We start from the raw sequence: 14,283 nt of genomic DNA on the forward strand, positions 1-14,283 counted from the left end.
CTGGCATGCAAACTCCGGCACCTAATTTTCCCGTTTCCTCTTTACCACCCTTCTAGTGCAGTCAGAAGTGTAAAACCCCAGAAATGATCTTGGAGGCAGGAGAACATTTGTCGTGATTTCACTTCCCTTTCCTATCACATTTTTGTGTAGCTGTAAAGTGTGTGTACATAACCTCAGAACCGATCGGCGCGCTGCTTTTCTTTTACAGATGTTCTGGCAGAGAGGAGGGCTGTGGATGTTAGCTAATACAGAACAGTGTGAAACGAGCTGCGTTTACGCCAAGCAATTACTGTTCAGCTGTTACCGTTCTAAAAGCTGAACTCTCAGCACGAGTGTCGCCGCACATATCTCGCCGCTACGGAAATCAGCTTCCCTAGCGATCTGATCATTACTGGGCTCATCATTATGCGCTAGCGTCGGGGGCAAGAGGGTGTCGTCTTCACTGGCTTTCATTAACCGAATACCTGAAATAATTAAAGCTACTGAAATGTGTTTGGATTATATTAGGTGAGGAATTTTGCCAGATTTTTTTTTTCCTGCTGTTTGGTGGGAAGAATTTAAAGTGGACCTGAACTCTTGCGCAAGACACACAGAAAACAAAGAGAAATGCACCCTCTGTGCTTTTAGAGGAAAGAGCCTGTTGAATTCCCTCTCATCTGTAAGTAATCACAAGTGTAATTTGATCTCTCAGCTGTGTCATCACAGAAATTTGGCAGACCTCTGCAGAGCAACTAATATGTAAACACAGGATGTTAATCCTATGTCTGCTTCCATGAAAGCAGGAAGTAGACTCACTGCAGATGTATTGCAGGATTTATATCAATTGTAGCAAACGTTTTTCTTTAAAGATTACTATGCTGTTGCGTGTCTTTTAGAGCAGAGAGAAAGTTCTGAGTTCAGGTCCGCTTTAAATGTCCAAGTGACCCCCAGGGGCTGAAATATTTCATAATGTAAATCCAGGGTGTCACCGAGGAAGGAAGTAAGCAGCTCTAATATAAAGCAGACACGTTAGGCCTCTTCCCAACGTTACACCTCCAGGGGGCTTATATTTTTCCATTTTTTATTTTTATTTTTTTTTGTGGCTGATTGACCTTGCGATTTGATAATTTTATTGCATCAAAGGAGAATCAGTACAACAATATGGCCACCCGATTGATATTTCAATCGATTGTCCAGCTGAAATTGGTCAAAGGAATTGATTTGCAAAATCTCGGTTGCAAGGGCTTGATTGGCTGCGTGGCGGTAACTGCATTAGATATCTTGACGGTCAACGGATCCCTGGCTGGTGTCCTCCCCAAATGTATTTGTCAGATTTTTGGTTCCTTCTAGGGGCTTCCTCCAGCCCCTAGAAGTCATTTTTGTCCCTCGCCTCAACTCCGGTCTTCCCTTGGGTCCTGCTTGGCAGCTTCTGATGAATTGGCAACCCGGGCAAATCTTCTCCGCCCTCTGCGGGTGTGAGCCCGTCCCACGTAGGAATGCACCTGTGCAGTGCGCTCTCAATGACGTGGGCACGCATGCGCAAAAGACACTGACCTAATGGGTCGATGATCCTTCAGAGGCTGCCATTGGGACCCGGGAGAAGACCGGAGCGGCGGCGAGGGACTCGAGTGAATTTTAGGGGCTGGAAGAAGCCCCTAAGTTCGTAATGTTACATTATTTTTTTTCCTCACCTCACAACTTTAAAACACACACACAGCGCATATCGTGCGGCCAAACGATTGCGGGGATTTGTCTGCGCTTTCCAAAGACATAAGTGTGACCCCTCCCTGAATAATTTGCATCTCATTGACCTTCCCTTATCTCGGCAGACTATAGTAGGCAGGTTCAGGGGATAGACCACTTCCTCATGACTACACCGCCAGGCTGCTGCTCGGCTCACTTGGGTGCCCGGCTGCTGCTCGGGTGCTCGGTTGCTGCTCAGCTTACTCGGGTGCCTGGCTGCTGCTCAACTCACTCGGGTGCCCGGCTACTGCTCAGCTCACTCGGGTGCCTGGCTGCTGCTCAGCTCACTCAGGTGCCCGGCTGCTGCTCAGCTCACTCGGGTGCCTGGCTACTGCTCAGCTCACTCGGGTGCCCGGCTACTGCTCAGCTCACTCGGGTGCCTGGCTGCTGCTCAGCTCACTCGGGTGCCCGGCTACTGCTCAGCTTACTCGGGTGCCCGGCTGCTGCTCAACTCACTCGGGTGCCCGGCTACTGCTCAGCTCACTCGGGTGCCCGGCTACTGCTCAGCTCACTCGGGTGCCCGGCTACTGCTCAGCTCACTCGGGTGCCTGGCTACTGCTCAGCTCACTCGGGTGCCCGGCTGCTGCTCAGCTCACTCGGGTGCCCGGCTGCTGCTCAGCTCTCTCGGGCACCCGGCTGCTGCTCCCTGGCTCTCTCGGGCACCCGGCTGCTGCTCCCTGGCTCTCTCGGGCACCCGGCTTCTGCTCCCTGGCTCACTCGGGGTGTGCGGCTGCTAGTCCGGGGACAAAGCATTAGGAAAGGGAATAATATCATTTTTCAGTCAGGGAAACTGGTTACCACTGGAAGCATTCCCGCTCATCCTCACATATCACCTCCTCAGATGCTTTGTAGCTTCTGTCACAGCTTTCACTTAGCAGGTACCTGCGAAGACGCAGCGCCAACTAAACCCGCCACGAGTTTCACAGCGACAACAAGAAATCTCACTCAAGTGTCGCGTGTAATTTTTTTTTACAAAATTAGCTCGCCGGTGAAAGCCTCGGCTTCTGCATATGAACCGTGGTGACCAAAGCGATTTATCAAGGCGCTGCGGAGGAACCAAACTCACAGGGACTCGCACCTGCGCAGTAGAGCAGATACGATCGGGCTCATCTACTTCCGCCTCAGCCCGGACGGAGAGCCGTTACTGCGCCTGCTCAGTATCGCGGTAGGTAAATATTTACCTCTCCACTGTTCGGGGGGGGGGGGATGACACACAGCGCTGAATTGCCAAGACACTGGAGGACAGGGAAAGCCTCGTTAGGATCCAGAGACTTCCCCCTCCAAGGAAGGTATTCCCAGAGGGGTTTTTTTATGTTACAGGTTTTCTTTAAAGGGATACTGTAGGGGTGTCGGGGGAAAATGAGCTGAACTTACCCGGGGCTTCTAATGGTCCCCCGCAGACATCCTGTGTTGGCGCAGCCACTCACCGATGCTCCGGCCCCGCCTCCAGTTCACTTCTGGAATTTCAGAAAACCACTGCGCCTGCACGCCCGTGTCCTCGCTCCCGCTGATGTCACCAGGAGTGTACTGCGCAGACACAGACCATACTGGGCCTGCGCTGTGCGCTCTTGATGACATCAGCGGGATCGAGGACACGGCAACGCAGGCGCAGTGGTTTTCAGACTTTAAAGTCTGAAATTCCAGAAGTGAATCGGAGGCGGGGCCGGAGCATCGGTGAGTGGCTGCGCCAACACAGGATGTCTGCGGGGGACCGTTAAAAGCCCCGGGTAAGTTCAACTCATTTTCCCCCGACACCCCTACAGTATCCCTTTAAGGCTTAACAGCCATGAAATACTGAGAGGGGCCATACTATTTGTTTTAACACACAACTGGATAGAATGTATGCTTTGTTTTGCTTTGGCAATGCTAAATGTACTTGGTCCTGCCAATAAAGCTTATTTGGATTTGGAGTAGGGCTGTAAAACTATAGGGGTGGGGGGGATTCCGATACCGCAGTGAAATATCTTATCCGTTTAAAAAAGCTAGTATAGAATTCATCTAGCTGGAATCAGAAGCTAGTATAGAATTCATCTAGCTGGAATCAGAAGCTAGTATAGAATTCATCTAGCTGGAATCAGACTCCAAGTATGTTTGTAGCGGTTTTCTAACTTTGTTTTTGCGTTCATCTTAATATAAGTGCACCCCATCAATCTACTCACCGGGCGGTTCCCACTCCAGTATTGAGGACTCCTTAGTAGTGCTACACATACAGCAATCCATACAGTCAATTCTCATGGCCTATTAAAGTGTGTTTACTGCTTGTGTGCTACGAGGGCAACCATAGCTCAGACTAAACCAAATTAGTTTTGATGCCAAAAAAAGGCCGGGGGGGGGGGGGGGGTTGGGGAGGTTTTAGGGAGATAAAAGGGAATTTTTCAGCTGTTAGCGTCCCTACGTTCCATTCCCTGTACAGAATGCTGTGATTTTCACCAGGATTTCGGCCAGCAACTGGCACCTCTGTGTAACTGTGACTCTTCTCCTCATCCTACTGTATATCTCCCTATCGCTCACATCTTAATGTGCGCATGAAGTGGCATCTAGCTTGATGAGATAAGTTTGTGTGCTAATACTACTTGTGTTGCCTCCGCCTTATTTTTTTTTACTGTAGGGTGCATTCCTGACATTCCGGTTCAGTAAGCCAGTACCCGTTCAGTAAGAAGTCCTTGGGCAAGACTCCGTAAAGGTACATACACACCTTTAGATGAAAATTGGAATGAAGCTTAACGATCTCAGCCGATTGACCTGTATACACACACGAACGATCCAAGAAATATGAATTGACAAATTTGCGGAAGTGACGTCTGAGGTGCAATTAACTGAAACGATTGATATCTTTACAAACATGAGTGATTATGAAAGATCGACTGTGGTGCGTGTACTGTACACAAGATCGTTATACGTCTAACTGTACGCACAAGTTGAACGCTAGTCAGTCGAAAGAATACAACAGGATGGATCGCGATTGACACCCGATATCAGTCATTGGTCCGCCGTGCACAGTTGCTTGCTAAAAATTGGTCGATTTATTTATCGAATGTGTGTAAGTGGCTTAGCACTGCAGGGTGGCCTGCTGAGCGCCCCCTAGTGGCCGCAGCTCTCAAGCGCTTGGAGTCTGAGGGCTCGTTTCCACTATCGCGAATCTGCATGCGTCCAACGCATGCAGATTCGCACATGTAATGCAAGTGAATGGACCTGTTTCCACTGTAGCGTTTGCGTGGTGCGTTTTTATGAGCGGTGAAAAAACACACAAAAGAGCCAACGAATTCGCCTGCTAGTGGAATGCATGCGAATCGCCGCTAATGTATTTAATAGGGAAATTGCAGCAGATGCCAGTTAGGTATTTTCATCTACAGTCCTAGATTTTTAACTCTTGATAAACCAAAAATAAGAATGTGGCACTCCAGGAAAGTCTTGTAGATCTGTAGATACAATTGCTTATCTCACCAATTTACTGTCACTTCATGTTAATCTATTTTTTAACCATCTGGAAAATAAAGCACGAAGCACTGATCCTCTGAAATAACGAAATCGTTCCTAGTTTTCCTTTCAGTCATATGTGAAATACAGGGATATGTTTGCATGTGATTGTAATAGGCATAATCGGTGTGTGTATATAATATGTATGTATATTTAAGTATCTGTATATACCATATGTATATATGTGTGAATATATATTTTTAAAATTGTGATATACAAAGATCTATATGTAAATAAAGATCATGAAAACTTTGAGTAGTGATGTACACAGACTATTTTCATATTGGGTGTGTCGGTATTTGATTTGCATTTTGTTATTTTATAAGCACCATTCCTCACTGTGAGGTCACATACTGGCTATGCGTACCTAGTGTCCTTTCTGAAACAAATATTACACAAAACACATGTCAAACCCGCAGGGTGATGTCGCCACGCCTGAATAGATACCGGCAGAATCTAATGCCCCATACACACGCTCAACAGCGGTCTTTTATGCAGAACAATTGTTGAACAACTTTTGTTGTGAAACAGCTAAAAAAAGTATTTTGCTATTGTTCAAAAAGCTAATAAGAAGTCAATCCAACAGTTGGATTGACTTCTTCTCAAGGTGCGTACACACATGCGACTATAGTCGTTTGAAACGATCGTTCCCCGATCGTTTCAAACGACGATCGTTTTAAAAAAACAGCCAACGACCAGTAAAGAGAATCTGTATTGTTAAAATCGCACAAAAGTAAACATACCAGTGCGTTAGGGGACATCTCCTATTACCCTCTGTCACAATTTCGCCGCTCCTCGCCGCATTAAAAGTGGTTAAAAACAGTTTTTAAAAGTTTGTTTATAAACAAACAAAATTGCCACCAAAACAGGAAGTAGGTTGATGTACAGTATGTCCACACATAGAAAATACATCCATATACAAGCAGGCTGTATACACCCTTCCTTTTGAATCTCAAGAGATCATTTGTGTGTTTCTTTCCCCCTGCAGTTCTCATGCACTGAAGTTTCAGACTGCTCTTTTCTTCCTGCAAACAGCTTTGCCCTTATGCAATTCCTCAGTATGGCCTGGTGCACACCAAAAACCGCTAGCAGATCCGCAAAATGCTAGCAGATTTTGAAACGCTTTTTCTTCTTTTTCTGTAGCGTTTCAGCTAGCGTTTTGCGGTTTTGTGTAGCGGTTTTGGTGTAGTAGATTTCCTGTATTGTTACAGTAAAGCTGTTACTGAACAGCTACTGTAACAAAAAACGCCTGGCAGAGCGGTTTGCGTTTTTCCTATACTTAACATTGAGGCAGAAACGCATCCGCAATCCAAAATCTGCTGCAGCCCGGGAGTATGCGTTTCTGCAAAACGCCTCCCGCTCTGGTGTGCACCAGCCCATTGAAATACATTACCCTAGCGGATCCGCACCCGCAGGAGGATCGCAAACCGCAGCGGAAACGCTCTGGTGTGCACTAGGCCTTTGTGAAAGCCCAGCCAGCTCAGAGGACCATTTATCCAGCTTGTAAAAGATAAGAGAGCAGAGAGAAGCTGCCCTAATCTAAATAATACACAGGCAGTGTGCATAGAGGGGCCTGGAAGGGGGAGTTCATAGCAGAACCACAACACTGAAGAACTTGGCAGCCTTCCAGACACAGGCCGACAAGTCTGACAGGGGAAAGATACATTGATTTATTACAGAGACTGTGATAGTAGAAAGTGCTGCAGTAAGCCAGAACACATTAGAATAGTTTTTGGAACTTGTAGGATGATAAAAAACAGGATGCAATTTTTGTTACGGAGTCTCTTTAAGTCTGACGGACGAGCTAGATTGTTAAAAACGAACGATCTACCTTGCCGGATTTTTTCCAACGACGATCGTTTGCAAAAGTAGTACATCGTTGGAAACGGTCGTTCGTACTAGGCTTGACATGCGCATTTCGCTATTTCTCCATGGAACTTTTTATTTTTATGCGCAAGCGCAATAGTTGCTTTACGTGATGGAACGTTCGTTCTAACGATCAGATCGTTACACACTTTTAAAAAATAACTTTACTTAGGTCATTCTTTCGTTAATTAAACGTTCGTTCGTCGTTCACAACGAACGATCGTTGTCGCATGTGTGTACGTAGCTTCAGTCTTACCTGCTTTTTGAACAATAGCAAAATCCCTTTTTTTTAGCTGTTTTATAACAAAAGTTGTTCAACACTTGTGCTGCATAAAAGGCCGCTGTTGAGCGTGTGTATGGGGCCTAAAGCGGAATTAAATCCAGCATTTCTTATTTGCTCTAATAGATTATTTACAACATATTTATATACAACCAGCATTTTTTTTTTTTATTAGAACAGCATTTAAAGGGTTAAACACAGGCCTTAGAAGCTCCCCTGCAGGGAAAGCTGGATGAATCCGAAGTGGAGATAATGTTATCTTGTGTTTAATTGTATCAAGTGAGGAATGTAAACGAACCCTTCTCTGAGGGCTGGTGCACACCGAGCAGGTATTCTTATATTTTTACAGCCGCTTGCGGCTGCGGATACGCTACGGTAATGTATTTCAATGGGCTGGTGCACACCAGAGCGGGAGGCGTTTTGCTGAAACGCATACTCCCGAGCTGAGGCATTTTTTGGATTGCGGAGGCGTTTCTGCCTCCAATGTTAAGTATAGGAAAAAAACGCAAACCGCTCTGAAAAACGCCAGTTCAGAGCGGTTTTGCAGGCGTTGTTGTTACAGAAGCTGTTCAGTAACAGCTTTACTGTAACAATATCAGAAATCTACTACACCAAAACCGCTACACAAAACCGGAAAATGCTAGGTGAAATGCTACATAAAAATAAGACAAAGCGTTTCAAAAACCGCTAGCGTTTTGCGGATCTGCTAGCGGGTTTTGGTGTGCACCGGGCCTGACACTGCAGACTTTCCTGAAGACAGTGATCCAATCAGAAATCATTACTGCGTACATTACAATATAAATACACTAGTTATGAATAAAATGCAATGTCAGCTCTCAGAGCAAAAAATTGTACTTTGGAAACTTGTAATTTCTAAATGAATAATAATACTTATGCACAAAAGCAAATATGATAACCGCATAGCATATAAAAAGTAGGAAAACCTGTTTTTATTGAATATTATGGGCTTGATTCACAAAGCGGTGATAACTCAGTTATCACGCCTAAAAGACTTTAGGCGTGATAACCTTTGCACCACTGAGTTATCACCGATTTGTGCTGCTCTTCGCGCGAAGCTACCGCGCGTACGCGCAAAGTCCCATAGGGCTTAATGGGAGCTTCGCGCGAAGCGCCGGGTGCTGCGCGCGGAAAACTTTGCGAGCGGAAAATTCGCGCGAGTTTCTTCTTATCACGCCTAAACTGAGTTTAGGCGTGATAAAGGGCTTTTCACAGGCGTGCAAACACTTTGCACCGCTTTGTGAATCAAGCCCCATGTCAGGGTTTTATACCGTTAAAGCTGCTTACACATGTAAGATAAAAGTCTTTTAATAAACGAAATTTCAACAACTGATAGGCAGATAAATTTTAACTCTTAAGCAGCCAATTTATTTAGAGGCTTGCAAGTAATTCAGGACAGTTTATTTTAGCACATGTATTTATTATTTGTTACATTTTCCTGCTTCTATTAGAACTTCTGTAATGTATATTTATGGCCACTCATCACTAGGGGGCAGTGTGAGACAATAGCAGAGGACTTCTGCTTTCAGTTTCTATATCTTCTGCTAGTAGGGAGAGATCAAAGCATTCCAAGAATTTACAGCACAAGTAGTTCTGCCGCATGAGCACAAAAGCAGTGATCTTATCTCAAATAAGATAACTATTGAAGCTGCTAATGAGTTAAGGCCTGTACACACATGACTGATGTCGCCCAAAACACAGTTCAGTTGACGACACGTTCTCTTGCTATGGAGGGAGCGGCGCAGACATGGTGTTGCGCGGCAAGAAGAAAAGTATCAGATGTTTGAGCAAGTTGATCTGCCTGACAGATTGATTGCCGTTCGGGGGCTATTGTACACACGCCGAATTGTCGATTGAGGCAGTAGTCATCGGCCACCACAGCTGATTTTAATCTAGCATGTGTACGGTGCTTATAAAAGTTTACAAATGACGTCCTACGATAGCATCAAAAGATCTCAAATCCATCCCAGCAAATCTGGTCTGCAGACGATTATTTGTTAAGGTGTGTATGAAATCATCAGATCGTTTCCTTGACTTTTGTGTGAACAGGGCATGCGTGAAAAAGATCGTTTGCACGTGTACAGCAGCGTTGGAAAGATCCGTCCAGTCAAACCTATGCGGCAGATTGATTTCTTGGTTTGCAGACGTTTCTCTTACTAGTGTACCCAGCCTTAAGGTGCCAATTAACGGTACAATTTTTTCACCAAATGCGATCTTTCGATTTGATTTTTGCGATCGAATTGTATAGAAAATTTGCTGTTTATGAAGGCAATCGATAGTGGACGATTCTTTGGTCAATTGCTTTATAGGATAAAATCGACCCGAAAGATAGAAAATATAATCGCATTTGAAGAAAGAATCGTTCGGTAAATGTAAACTTTCGATAATTGCCTTCAGATTACTTACGATCATTCAAATCGCCTCGAAAGATCACATTTAGTGAAAAATTGTACTGTTTATAGGCACCTTTACACAAACCAAAACCAACTGCTTTTACCAACTCTCGTGCAACAATTGCCAAAGTCAGATGGGCCAAATGGTTGGCTGTCAAATGCCTCTTGTCTGTCTGCCTAGATGTGACAAACAACCAGCATTGGTGGAAACAAATACACATTCTTTGGCCAGTTCATTAGGTATGCCTTGCTAGAACCGGGTCGGATTGCCTTTTGAACTGCCTTAATTCTTTGTGGCATAGATTCTACTAGATGCTGGATGCATTCTTCAGAGATTCTGGACCATACCAACATGACAGAACCACGTAGTTGCTGCAGATACGTGGGCTGCACAACCATGATGCGTTCTACCACATCCCAAAAAAGTATCTGGTGCAGAGTTTGGTGCTACTCTAGTTTAGGGGTACCAGCAGGAAATCTTATAGGGAACAGTTCTCCAATTGCAGCAAAAAGCATTGTGATTGGTGAAAAGTGTGGTCATAGTCGGGGCCAGAGCTACTATAGGAAAAAATGGGCAATTGCCCCCAAGGTGTCCCTGCCCCATCTTAACTGTTGCTCCCCAGGGACGCTGCAGGGTATTTGGCAGAGTAGCGTCACATCTGTGCTGGCGGGCAGGAGAGACACGACACTGCAGAGGTCCTAGGGAGCACAGTTAAGTTGGAAGGTGATTGGGGGAGGGTCAGCAGCCAGCTCAGGGGCCCAGGAAGGAAATTTGGCTGCAACAAAGGGCCCTTAATGGCGCTTTTTGGTCAGGGGGTGTGTCTGTTGGGGGGCCCCCCAGACTAATTTTGCCCTAGGGCCCAATTGCTACTTGAACCGTCCCTGGTCATAGTGTACTACATAGTTTACTACTACCCTTCTGAAATGTAGCAGTTCGGGAGGGTGCTGTCAACCCAATCATGTTAGAAGAATTTTCCTATGAGGTTTCTTGCTGGGTCCCCTAAATTAGAGTTCCCCAACCCTGTCCACAGGGCCAACCAACAAAACATGTGTTGAAGGAAACCACAAACCTTTACAGGTGGGGTAGTTGGTGTTTTTGTAGAGCTGATTATCCACCTATGTGGATTTCCACAAGACATCCACGGTTGGTGGCCTTGAGGACAGGGTTGGGGAACACTGCTCCATTGGATCGAAATCTGGTGACTGTTAAGGCCATTGGAGTACACTGGACTCATTGTCGTGTTCAAGAAAGTAACCTGAGCTTTGTGACATGGTGTATTGTCCTGCTGGAAGAAGCCATTAGAAGACGGGTACTGTGTGCTCATCCAGGGATGGACATGGTCTACCACAATACTCAGGTAGGCTGTGGTGTTAAAATGATTCTTGGTTGGTACTAAGAGGTCCAAGGTGTGTCAAGAAAATGTTCTCCACGCCATTACACCATCAGCAGCAGCCTGGATTGGTGACAAGGCAGGATGGATCCATGCTTTCACATACTTTACGACAAATTCTGACCCTTCCATCTGAATGTTGTGACTGAAATGGAGACTCATCAGACCAGGCAGTGATTTTACAATCTTGTATCGTCAAAATTTGGTCAGCATGTGTAACGTGATTATGGGGTTAGGAGCCAATGAAATCCGCTCCTGACCGGCTTACGGAGCTCTGCTGTCATACCGACAGGCGCGGTAATTGAAATCTACGCCCTGGCAGGAATAAGCAGCCATAAATGGTGTGGATTTCAATTACCACTGTCTGAAAGTGGTTAAAGCTTAATATGAACCTTCAACTTTGATTGGCTAATCACTGACCAATTTTACCACCTCCATGTAGTATGAAGGTCAACAGATATATGCTTTTATTCAATTAACTTTTTTCCTTTTCTCCTAGGAGATGTTTTATTTTCTCTTTTTAAACTAAGTTTTCATAATTTTGCAATTGCAGCGATGCAAAAAAAGTAGTTGAAAGAGTAATTTCAACATTTTCCTGCATATTTTCTTGCTTTCTGGTGACTTAAAATGTATCTGAGATCAGGACACTAGGCATATTCATACTTACCTGGGGCCTTCTCTACCCCCATGAGGTGCGATCGCTCCTTCACCTTCCTTGCTGGACGCTCGGTTGTCCTGAAACCAGCCCTGGTAATCGGGCTGGTCGTGCTCTTCTGCGCATGCATGTGTGCACACGCCCTGCTGCGCTCCCGTCCTAGGGAGCATTCTGCAGCTGTGCAGTATTACTGCGCAGGCGCAGAACGCTCCCAGGAGCCGCGCATGCGCAGAAACAAACTTTTGTCTCAGACACTCTTGATAAAAGTCCCCCTCTGAGTCCAGTGCCGCCTTCTAACCTTCCTGTAGCTCCTAGCGGCTTTACTAGCATCTGTGCACTGTTCCAGGCATGTCACATGACAGGTGACACGCCGGGAGCAATGCACAGAGGACGCCAGAAGTACTCTAGGTCTAGGAGCTAGGAAGGTTAGAAGGCGGGGCTGGAGGCTCAGTGATGTGCATTTTTGGCCAGTTGCTCAGGCAACCGAGAGGCACATGTACCCGACCAGCATCAGTCGATCCTCGCTGGTGTCGGATGCTGGGGACTTTGCTGTATATCCATATTTCTTTTAAAGAGACACTGAAGTGAAAAATTTATATAATGAATTGGTTGTGTAGTACGGATAATTACTAGAACATTAGTAACAAAGAAAAGAGTCTCATATTTTTATTTTCAGATATATAATTTTTTTTTTATAACATTGCATCATTCTCTAATATTTGCAATTTACACACTACACAGCATTCTAAATGATTTCACAGAGCAGGCCAGGGAACATTTGAACTTTACTCTGCAGAAAAAAAAAACAAAATACAGTGACAAACACTTGAGGTAATAAGCTTCAGAAGACGGAGCTCTTTGCGACTTTGAAAGTCGTGGAGCTCAATGGTTTTTTTGCATAGATAACAACTGGAGTTTTTTAAATGGGAACTGAAAAGAGAGGTATATGGAGGCTGCCATGTTTATTTCCTTTTAAGCAATACCAGTTGCCTGGCAGCCCTGCTGATCCTCTGCCTCTAATACTATTAGCCATAGCCCCTGAACAAACATGCAGCAGATCAGGTGTTTCTGACTTTAAAGTCAGATCTGACAAGACTAGCTGCATGCTTGTTTCTGGTGTTATTCAGATACTACTGCAGAGAAATAGACCAGCAGGGCTGCCAGGCAACTGGTATTGATTTAAAGGAAATAAATATGGCAGCCTCCGTATACCTCTTACTTCTGTTCCCCTTTAACTCTTCCTGTACTGGAAACAATATTAGACTCATTTCTCTGCTCCTAATGCTCTATTTTTTAGCTGTACTACACATACAAATCCTTATATCAGAAAGTTATTTTCACTTCAGATTCCCTTTAAAGAGGAGCTGTTAGGTATAAGGTCTCAGAGAAAATAAACACATATATCAGTAGCTAAAGATTGTCTGTACTTACATTACACATGCATTTCACTGTCCACGTTTGTACTTCACAGAATTTTTATATAGTATATGCAGAGATTGATGCTCCTGACAGCTCATGGCAGGCTCCATGTTTGTCTGTCTTATATGAAGCCAATTGTGATGTCATATCCTCCCTGCTTCCTGATGATTTGATCAGGATAAAAGATCCTAATGGTTCATGATCCGGACAACACTACTGTGCAGTGAATATTAATTAGCCATGTGGCTAGGAACAATAGCGACTCATGCAGTATACTCTAACGGAACATGTGCCCTGTGATTTTTCAGTGCTGTGAATTTTAGGCTGCTGTTACAAGCTGCTGTAAAATGAGCCTGTAACTTCCCACTGTGAAAGCAGCCTTAAGCTCAACACACACCATACAATCTTGGTTGTACAGATTTTTCAAATCTATGTAGTATAAGGGCCAACAGATTGAAAATACCCTGAATGATTGATTGGATAAGCTCTTATACTACATGAAAGTGGTAAGATTGAACAACCTAGATTGTATGGTGTGTGTTGAGCCTTAGGGCGGGATAGGGAAATGAAGGGGGAGGACCCAAGGTAGTGCAGAGCGGGGAGAAGAAGCAGCCCCAGAATGCTTTGCAGTATCTGTTATGCGGCCTTCCGGCCTCCTTAGGAGCTTGGGAATAATGAGCCTTGCTATTCAGCAAGCATCAAAGTAAGAGAGATTTTTGGCTTCCTTCTAAATTGTTTAACACAGGAGAATAGAGGTTTAAATTAGCTTTTGCATCCTGACAGTTACCGTATATACCCGCATATAAGCCGACCCGCATATAAGCCGACCCCCCAACTTTTCCCTGAAAAACCAGGGAAAAATGATTGACCCCCATATAAGCCGGGGGTAGGAAATGCTGGATTGGTGCAGCCCCCCAGTGTGTCCCAGTATAGCTAGTATAGTGCCCAGTATAGGTAGGTAGTGTCCAGTATAGCTAGTATAGTGCCCAGTATAGCCAGTATAGTGCCCAGTATAGCCAGTATAGTGCCCAGTATAGCGCCCAGTATGGGTAGGTAGTGCCT

The 14,283-nt window shown here is 45.1% G+C and overlaps 1 protein-coding gene across 1 annotated transcript in view; it reads left to right on the plus strand.

The window, feature by feature from the left end:
• Positions 1-4,343, plus strand: part of MGAT3 (beta-1,4-mannosyl-glycoprotein 4-beta-N-acetylglucosaminyltransferase) — a 93,040-nt gene extending 88,697 nt beyond the window's left edge. The window contains exon 3 of the mRNA XM_068251419.1: positions 4,331-4,343. The gene's annotated coding sequence lies outside the window, so the exon portion shown is untranslated. The remainder of the gene's footprint in view (positions 1-4,330) is intronic.
• The last annotated feature ends 9,940 nt before the right edge of the window (positions 4,344-14,283 follow it).

The sequence above is a fragment of the Hyperolius riggenbachi genome, chromosome 9 (assembly GCF_040937935.1).
Source record: "Hyperolius riggenbachi isolate aHypRig1 chromosome 9, aHypRig1.pri, whole genome shotgun sequence".
Lineage (NCBI taxonomy): Eukaryota > Metazoa > Chordata > Amphibia > Anura > Hyperoliidae > Hyperolius > Hyperolius riggenbachi.